Source organism: Pararge aegeria, chromosome 13 (assembly GCF_905163445.1).
Source record: "Pararge aegeria chromosome 13, ilParAegt1.1, whole genome shotgun sequence".
Classification (NCBI taxonomy): Eukaryota; Metazoa; Arthropoda; class Insecta; order Lepidoptera; family Nymphalidae; genus Pararge; species Pararge aegeria.
Window position 1 is genome coordinate 1,723,938 of NC_053192.1, and position 10,309 is coordinate 1,734,246.

At 34.1% G+C, this 10,309-nt stretch overlaps 1 protein-coding gene across 1 annotated transcript in view; it reads right to left on the bottom strand.

The window, feature by feature from the left end:
• Positions 1-10,042, bottom strand: part of LOC120628748 — an 88,602-nt gene extending 78,560 nt beyond the window's left edge. The window contains exon 1 of the mRNA XM_039897354.1: positions 9,716-10,042. The gene's annotated coding sequence lies outside the window, so the exon portion shown is untranslated. The remainder of the gene's footprint in view (positions 1-9,715) is intronic.
• Positions 10,043-10,309: the final 267 nt, after the last annotated feature.

Consider the following 10,309-nt stretch of genomic DNA (forward strand, 5'->3'; position numbering starts at 1 on the left):
TAGTTCAAGATTTGCTCCTTCGCTATCGAAGAGTCGTTCTCGAGTATAGAAATTCTTCAACATCGCAGTAATGGGATCTTATCTGCATGGCATTAAAGCACAAATTTGCCTACAATTCTTTAGGTCGGGCTTTTGACAAAACGCTGTAAAACAAAAATGAAAATAACAGGCGATATAAAGAAAACGACTCCTCGATTGCTAGCTAGTAAATCTTGTCTAAGGCTACTTACCGGTTAACAGACAGACTTGACGTTACAAAAGTCTAAATTTTGAATAGAATAGAACATATATTTTGCTGAAATGTGTTTTTAACATAGTAAGTAAAAAACAGGCACACTTTCGTTGGAACTCTTGATATGTATGTTTGTGATACATGTATTCATCGGCGAACCCAGGGCGAGGCGGGGAGGGCCCCCCCCCCCCCGGAAATCTCACGGTAAGACAGACGGACAAAAATGATAAAAACTTTCACAAAACACCCGCAGGCGATTTGTGCTAAAAAATCTCACTGGTGTCTCTCGTGAATCATTTATAATTTTATTTTATTGCATTATTTATAATAATATATAAGCAAGATACCTACTACATTTCACATAATATGTGTGGGTTGTTTTCGCGGATGGGTGAACGCTTCCGAGCAGAGGCGTTTATGATAATCACATTGACATAAAGTCACACGTATTTTTGCCGCGACCAAAAATATTTATTGTTAACCGGAGAACATTCATATTAAAATAAACAACTTCATTCATTTCTAATAGCCCTTTTTTATAAGCACCTTCGAAACGTCAAGTCGGTCTGTATATATTAACTCCACCGGTTAGGAAGGCAGGTTCCACTGAGAAGAAGCCTGCAAGAAACTCATTTCTTATGCATCCTTCAATATTATTTCGTAATTACGTTACACGTTGTATATATATATATATATATATATATATATGTTTCTTACTTAACTAAAGGTGGTGTTTTTTTTATATGTCGCTTATGCATGTTAAAAAACTTTTTCTTTTCCAACATCAATATTTTACAATATTATTTTTATTTTGCGGAAGATGAGAGCGTAGCTGCTTCCAAGCAATCATTAAGTTAATGTAATACATTGTTAAACTTATGCATTGGTAGGTTCAAAATAACATTCGGAATTGCGTTATAAAAGCGTACAAATTTCCTGTAACCTCCCGGTAAGATCATAGGGCATCACCACTGCGCCACAGAGATCGGCAAAGTGTGCTAAAAAGTATTTTCACTCAAAAATTCAAAATTCAAAATTCAAAATTCATTTATTTCAAGTAGGCCTAATTAATAAGCACTTATTAAACGTCAAGTCTGTTTGTAGTGACTCTACCACCGGTTCGGAAGGCAGATTCCACTGAGAAGAGCCGGCAAGAAACTCAGCAGATTGCTTTTTTCCAACATAATTTTAAAGTTTAACAATCTTTAGAATTTTTCTGTTTTGTGAGAGATGGGAGCCTGCTTGGAAGCAGGCCACTCCGCTTCATCAATCGTGTAGTAACCACGATTTATTAAATGTGTTTTAATATATTGTTTAAACTTAGGTAAAGGTAGATCTAATATTACCTTAGGTATCATGTTATAAAAGCATATACCCATCCCCACAAAGGATTTCTGTACTTTTCTCAGACGATATGCAGATATCACTAATTTATGTCCGTTTCTAGTTAGTCGACTGTTTATATCGACTTTTTGTTTATAATTACTTATGTTTTGTTTAATAAAGATAATATTATTATAAATATATTGCGAGGCTACTGTAAGTATACCTATTTCTTTAAATTTGGTACGAAGGGATTCGCGTGATCTTAGTTCATATATCGATCGCACAGCTCTTTTCTGTATTATAAATATAGTTTCTATATCAGCAGCTCTGCCCCATAACAAGATCCCATACGACATTACACTATGAAAGTACGCAAAATAAACAAGCCTAGCACTGACACGGTAGGATAACTTAATTAAAGGAAAAATCAATCTACCATCTTCAGCTTGATTACATCGATAGCGCTACTCGGTCTCTCGTTGATCGTAAAACGATCCAGTCCCACTCGACACGCGATCACGTTCTTTGAATCACGCCTTTCAGCTTGCTTCCCGCGAGTGGAATGCCGTATCGGAAGCGTTCATAAAAAAAATTTGACTGATATTTATTTGTTTTTATTTTCAATATATATTTTATTTATATACTTTATATACTACTACAACGCACACATCGCCATCTAGCCCCAAAGTAAGCGTAGCTTGTGTTATGGGTACTGAGATGACTAGTGAATATTATTATGAATAATATACATAAATACTTATATATATCTGGGTGTTTATACTTATAAATTTATATAAGCCAGCCACTGAAAAACATTCATGCTCATCACACAAACATTTTCCAGTTGTGGGAATCGAACCCACGGCCTTGGACTCAGACAGCAGGGTCGCTGCAAACTGCGCCAATCGGCTGTCCAAACTGAACACCATTCAAAACCTGATAAAATCCAAGCACTCGCTATTTCATTGCTAGCGTTTTGGAAAATGCAGCTCAATTATACCAATGTCTGTGCTAGAGCTAACATGAGTTTTTTTTTTTAACATACATAAGCGACATATAAAAAAACACCACCTTTAGTTAAGTAAGAAACATATATATATATATACAACGTGTAACGTAATTACGAAATAATATTGAAGGATTCATAAGTATATTTCATAAGGAAACACCCTGTAAAAATATTAAATCAAAAGTATCATATTTATTTTTCCATACAAACGAATTCAAAACTTTTTAAGTGTTTACTTATGACAACCCTGTGAAGATGGAGGACCGACACGCGCATAGTAGCGTTATGCGACGCGTAACTAATAAAGTGACAGGAGTCTCATGATTTAAATTTTACATGTGAAGTTAGGGCTGGGCTGTATCTGATTTATTTCAGTATAGCAGTGGTTTACTCAAAAACTATTAGGTTTTTGAGTAAACTTTTGTATATTTAGTTTTTGAATGATCCAATGTTATACTGAATTTCATAAAAACACTCGTTTTTGTTTTAATCCCTTCTGCGCAAAGGATTTACTGTACAGACAACCAAATTATTACTGCTCGATCCGTGGTATCTTAATGAATTTAAAAAACAAACAGTCATTCACGCGCGTTTCGCTAATTTATTTTCCCTCTTTTTTTTAGTTTGTTTTGTTTCCAAAAATAGAGCGATTCAAGTTCTTAAAGCACGGGAGTAGAAACAGTCTTGTATGCAACTGTTTATAATAAGGTATTAAAATACCCTAAATGTGACACCCCTTATTATACAATAGTTGTACATTAACTGCTCCAAAAAGGAAAAGGTTATTTTATGTATGTTCGGGCATTATTTCATAATATATAGACGGTTTAAATATTTCAAAAATAATTATACTTTTTGAATGATAGAATTAATTGTTTTTAGTTTAAAACTTTTTTAAACAACTACAAAAAGGAGAGGGTTTTTATATATGTTCGGGACAAAGAATTAAGAAAAATACAAATTCCTCATCTAGCCATTTTCCCATTTTCCCATTTTCTGGAATACGTTTAGAACATTAGAGGTAAAATAATTACTGTCAATTGCTGAATGGTAGACTCCTTCGAGAAACACTTCTAAAGTAGAGTGTACACGGTTTCTGTATGTTCTTAATTCTGTGGTTCAGGCATAACTCGGTAATAAACAGCCGGTTTAAATAATGTCGAAAATAGTAAAATATTAAAAAATAAAATAAAGGACAAGGTTTTAACACACTTGCTGAGAACAATGCGGCAATAAAAATTAAATTATAGTAAATAGATAAATAAATAAATATACTACGAAAATACACACATCGCCATCTAGCCCCAAAGTAAGCGTAGCTTGTGTTATGGGTACTAAGATGCCTGATGTATATTTTGATGAATTATATACATAAATACTTAGAATATACATATTAACACCCAGACACTGAAAAACATTCATGCTCATCACACAAACCATTTCCACTAGTGGGAATCGAACCCACGGCCTTGGGCTCAGAAAGCAGGGTCGCTGCAAACTGCGCCATTCGGCCGTCAGCCGAATAGTAATAGATAACAAGTTAAAATGTATTCTAAATACTAGTCGATTGTATTGCTGTAAAAATTACAAACGCAATAAGAATATACAACTTTTAAAAGCGTTTCATACTAAAAGCCCGATTTACAGACTGTATTCAAAATCTATTGAATACATCCTGGCTTAACGACGACCTCCAAACGCATATACAGCCTTCGCTCCGTGATGAGCAAAATCTAGAGTTTTTTTTTTTTTAATTAAAAAGTTTTAAACATGACAGATTGGACGGTCGTTACTGCGCAGAATGTGATGTCAGGCTAAACCATAATTACATTCCACCAGGGCAAGTAAGGCTGCGTCTGAACTAGAACTGTGTGAACAACAAATTGCCTATAGCTTTTAAAGATTAATCATTTTTGAAATTCAAGGCAAAATTACGTGACGTAAGAGAGTTCTTGGATACTAAAATATAATTTACTAGCTGTTGCCCGCGACTTCGTCTGCGTTTGATTTTGTTTTTAAAGTATTCAGTATCGCTAAGCCTTGAATGAGTATAGTAGTATATATATATATATATATATATGTATAACATGTGACTGTCAATTAATTATAGACAAATAATTTGCAATAAAATAAAATTGCGACTATAATTAAAGATTTAAGCTATCCTATCTCTTAAGTTGGACCAGACTGCTCACGGTGTGCCAATTTAATTCAAAATCGGTTAAGTAGTTTAGGAGTCTATCGCGGACAAACATCGTGACAGGAGATTTATATATATTAAGATTTAGGTACTTTATCTATTTATTCTTTAAAATAATTGTTTTATAAATATAACCTAAAATAAACTATTTAAACTAAATAAAATCTAATACGTCTTCGAAACCACCGCAGTTCCTAAGATGCTGGCAGCATTGCCCCTTTGGATGGCCAAACAAATTGGTTGGCCAAGGAACTGACTTTTCTGCTTTCCAGGTTTTCATATTTACGCCTCTTGACCTGCTCGGCACTGGTAGCAGCCGCACCCACCATTGACGAGGTGGCCTAGATGTGTGATGCAGCTAGGGTATCGACACAAGTTGCATCCCACACAAGTGACCTTCCCAGCCTATCCCAGCCCTCAGCCAAGGTATGAGCGTCATACCATCAGGTCTCTTGCCATCGCTCCGCCCCAAACCAATAGGTTCTGATACAGCTGGTACGTGAGCGGTAGCAAGAGATCGTCAGATGATGTCTTTGATGGTGCTATGGCGAGAGAAGCGACCAGCGCTTCTTGAATAGGAGAGTCCATGGTGACCGTAGGTGTCAACGCTGTCACCGCAATGGCAATGAGGCTGAACTATAGAGGCGCCAAGCCTAAGACCAATCACCACCGACAGAGTGGTGTGGTCTAACATAGTGCCCAGGTTAGCTGAAATTTAGTTAATAATTTATTTTAGGTACTAATTTAATTTATAAGTTATTTTTAAGTGACGTTCCATGATTATAAATTTATTATTCCATACGGTAAAATTAATGACATTTTTATCATATTCAGCCGACATATTTTGATTATTTTGAAGGTTTTTTTAGTTATTATACACATGAATTTGTTTAAATAAAGATTTACATGTCATAGATTATGACTAAATAGGTGTACCTACAATGTTTTATGCAAATAAAAGAATTGTATTTTGTGCTACGAAGCTAGCTCTACACAGCATGGCATATACTTTGAATCTCTAACTTTATTGCTTTATTTTAGACGGCCGAGTGGCGCAGTGGGCAGCGACCCTGTTTTCTGAGTCCAAGGTCGTGGGTTCGATTCCCACAACTGGAAAATGTTGATGAACATAATTGTTTTTCAGTGTCTGGGTGTTTATCTGTATATTATAAGTAAAAAATATTCCTCAGCTATCTTAGTACCCAGAACACAAGCTACGCTTACTTTGGGGCTAGGTGGCGATGTGTGTATTGTCGTAGTATATTTACACATTAGACATTCACATTGGCTATTAATGAGTAAAAGAAATAAATAGAAATATACCACGCTCGAGGAAATATAAAAAGCGGTAACTTTCCTTCGACAAATTCAAAATTCAAAATTCTTTACTCAAAATTATTTTTCAAAATTCTAAGTTATGTGTGTTTTTAAGCAATTGAAATATCATGTTGAAGGAAAACATCGTGAGGAAACCTGCGTGACCTGAGAGTTCTACATAATTTTCTCAAAGGTGTGTGGAGTCCAGCAATCCGCACTGTGCCAGCGTGGTGGACTACGACCTTTAACCCTTCTCATTGTTGGCGGAGACCCGTGCTCTGCAGTTGTCCGGTAATATGTTGATGTGATGAAGAAGCATTCATACACAGAAGTTTACATTTTTATACATATTATAGTACTTTCTGAGCAAATGTATGACTGATTAAATCTTAACAGTCATTGGTAAGCCCGTGGTAAGGCAACTTAACGAAATATAATGATGCTATACTCAGCTCGTCAGACACCAAGAACCGCCCTCGTTAATTATACGTGCTCAAGAGTGCGCACTTGAGAACTTGAGAACTACACTCTCACACTGTTGGTGTTTCCAGTGAAAGTTACACCTGGCGGAGGTATACACACTAACTAGAAAGAGAAGAAAGAAAAAAGGAGCAAAATTCATTCTTTTATAATGTTACAAACATGCTCTCTTTCGTAACTGTTTACTGAACGTTTTCAAAGTTTGTATTAAACGTAAGCTTATAGAAAAGTCCTATTATAGTATAAAGGACTACGTAATCGATAAAAAAGCTTGGGTGTAAATTATTGCTCTAACCAGGTTGCTCTTCTAATAATTTAAAATGACATTGTGAGATGGTGATAACAAAAAAAACACCCGGCTAAGTTTGTGGTGGGCTTCTTCTTAGACCAGGACGCGTTTGGAACCCTCGTAGCTTTAGTTTTAAGTTTACGAATGTGGTTATCGCCATCATCTCACTACCGTATAATTCTTATGTACGCATCAAAAGTGCCACCTATGGGCCTACTTGAATAAAGATATTTTTGACTTTGACTTTGAATTTGAACCTATCAGGAAATTTCCGGAAAAATATAGCTATAATTATATCATAAATTATATAAAATTGGTATTTGTAATATTTTTACCATTAAGGATTCATTAAAATTATTATTTACTAAAATTTTAAACTAAGATTTTCGTGGTTTATCTACATTTCTTAAATATAGTTGAACGGGTACATACCAAGATAATATTTTTGGATTTGTCGATATTTTGACCTAGTTGCATGGATCGAAATATCGACAAATCCATAAATATTATTGTGGTATGTACCCGTTGAACTATATTTATTATTTATTATTATAATTATACTAGCTATAGCCTGCGACTTCGTCCGGAAAATTTTGACCGCCTAGACTCAGTACCACGGCCCCGGGCCGCTTGTTACCAGCGGCTCCCAGCGCCACATCGACATGTAGTATATTATTTATCAAGTAGGCCCATAGCTGGCACTTTTGATGCGTAAATTACATGAGAAGTACACGGTTGTAAGATTAGTACTAGTATATTATACCGAAATTATTAATCTCGCTGTTGAAACATGTTATTTGAATAAGCATTATGATAATAATGTATAATATTATTCATTGAAATCATTAATCAATTCCAATTGAAAGCATAAAGGCTGTGATGTACAATCGCTTTAACGTACCTTCATGTCGTACATAATAATTAATTATTCATAAATCGCGTGTTATTAAACTGTAGGCGTATTACCATCGCTTAAAGCATTGTGTATTGGATATAAATAGGCGTTACTTTGCGGAAGCCCAATATCTTAATATATATAAATCTCCTGTCACGATGTTTGTCCGCGATGGACTCCTAAACTACTTAACCGATATTAAATTAAATTGGCACACCGTCAGCATTCTGGTCCAACTTAAGAGATAGGATAGCTTAGATCTTTAATTATAGTCGCAATTTTATTTTATTGCAAAATATTTGTCTATAATTAATTGACAGTCACATGTTATATATATATATATATATATATATATATATATATATATATATATATATATATATATATATATACTACTATACTCATTTAAGGCTTAGTGATACTGAATACTTTAAAAACAAAATCAAACGCAGACGAAGTTGCGGGCAATAGCTAGTATATTATGAAAATTAAGCTTTATTCGCTATACTCCGAGAAAACCAGGAGAATCTTTATGGCGTAATTTATAATCTCTTCAATCTTTATACTTAATGGGAGTATAAAGATTGAATACATTATAAATTATGCCATACAGATTCACCTGCTTTTCGCGGATTATAGCAAATAAAGCTTAGTTTTTATAAAGCAGTGTGTGTTATTTTAAAATTAAAGTATTCTATTTGACATAAGTTGACGTCATTCAAAACGCAACAAACGAAATTAAACCACGTTAATGCTACGAAGAACGACTTTCCATTTTCACTTTTTTTTTGCAATTTATTCACTTAAACTTACTAATTACTATATAACAAAAATAGACAATAATCTCTCCCTATGTAGTAGATTTTATTTTATTCCAAAATTGCAATAAATAGCTTAGAAAACTTTACTGCAAATTTTCGTTTAAGACAACTTCGACATTTATTTGAATATTTATTTCTCTCGAGAAACTTTACTTAATTATGTAAATCACATAACCATATTCGGTTTTCTGTTTTGTGTACATTAAAAGTATATTCATTCATTAATTCATTCATGCATCACCATGTCTCGAATTTTAAATTGAATATCAGACAGATTACTAAGATTCCTTATCATCACGATTCTCTGCATATTAATTTATCACGGTTTTCTGTGTGGTATACAATAATTAGTAAAGTATATTCATTCATTCATCCCCAGGTCTCGAATCCCAAATTGAAAATCAGACAGATCACTTAGATTCCTTATCGTCATATTTATCTGCGTATTAATGTTCCACGGTTGTGCCTTCATATGATGAAGGTTTTAGAGCTTAACCCAGGCTATCAATTCGGGTCAGCGGAGTTAAGGGATAATAACCAGGCACGAAAGTTCCTCTTCAAGGTTACAGGGATAGACAAAAAAAAACCTTGTTCCGGGCCGATACCGATTGATAATTTCTTGACAAATATCACAATAACTGAAAGTATTTAATCTAGATAAATAGGTACAGATAAATGTAAAACTACGGTATACTTAGAAAAATACAGGAGTATCTTTATTTATTGTTGTTTTTTAAATGGTGTTTATGGTATTTGACATTTTCCCTCCTGAAAAGCAAAGATCCAGAACTATACTGCCTCATTTGAAGAAAATTTTGTATTTTTTTTTTCTAATCACCTTATAACATGATATTATGTTAAATTGAGTTACCTACCTACTAACATTTTTTTTACTTCAAAAAAGGATAGTTCTAACAAAAAGTATAGATTGTTTAAAAATATGTCGCAGGTATGAGGATATCACAGAAAAATAAATACCTACCTATTTCTATTTCTGTGGGAATATCTATAGCAATTTTATTGAATAATTAAAAATTAGTCGTTTCAAAACAAAATGATGTAAAGCCAACATAGATTTTTTACGATAAAAAATATTTCTACACCATAATATATATTTTTAAATAAGCATTTAACTAATTTACTTACCAATTCCTTCGTCATAGAGAAAAAATCCGCAGCGACTACTCTTCATGGTACGAGCTCTGTATATAATTAATAGGACACAAAAGAACTGTCAAGTTTAACACGTCCGTAAAATCCACACACGCTGGCTGGCAAGCTGAATGCCTTCATTCACAGACCTTCCCACGAAAAAAAGTAATCGTTCCAAATTTAAAAAGTACAGAGCTTTCGTTCGGAAATACCATAGCACAGAGTTAATTCTTAAAAATAATGTCTCACAGAGTTATTATCGGATTAAAATTAGGTATCGAATTTTCGCGCAGGGAAATTCACGTCACAGGCTGCCCCGATGCCCGGGACGTTCGCCGAGTTCCAGAGGCTGACTCGAGCCGGTCGCTCGAAGCTTCGTAGACTGCGCAGTCTCTTGCGTAACAATTGTTACAAATTAGATAATTCCACGGGATCACGGGTCGTGTAACGTTTTATACATACTAAATGTAGACTTACTGGAAATGTTTCATATGTTATCCATTTAAGTAAAAAATATTACATTTATAATTCGTATTTAAATATTAGAACCAGATTGGTAAAGTAATATAATTATGTGAAATATAATAC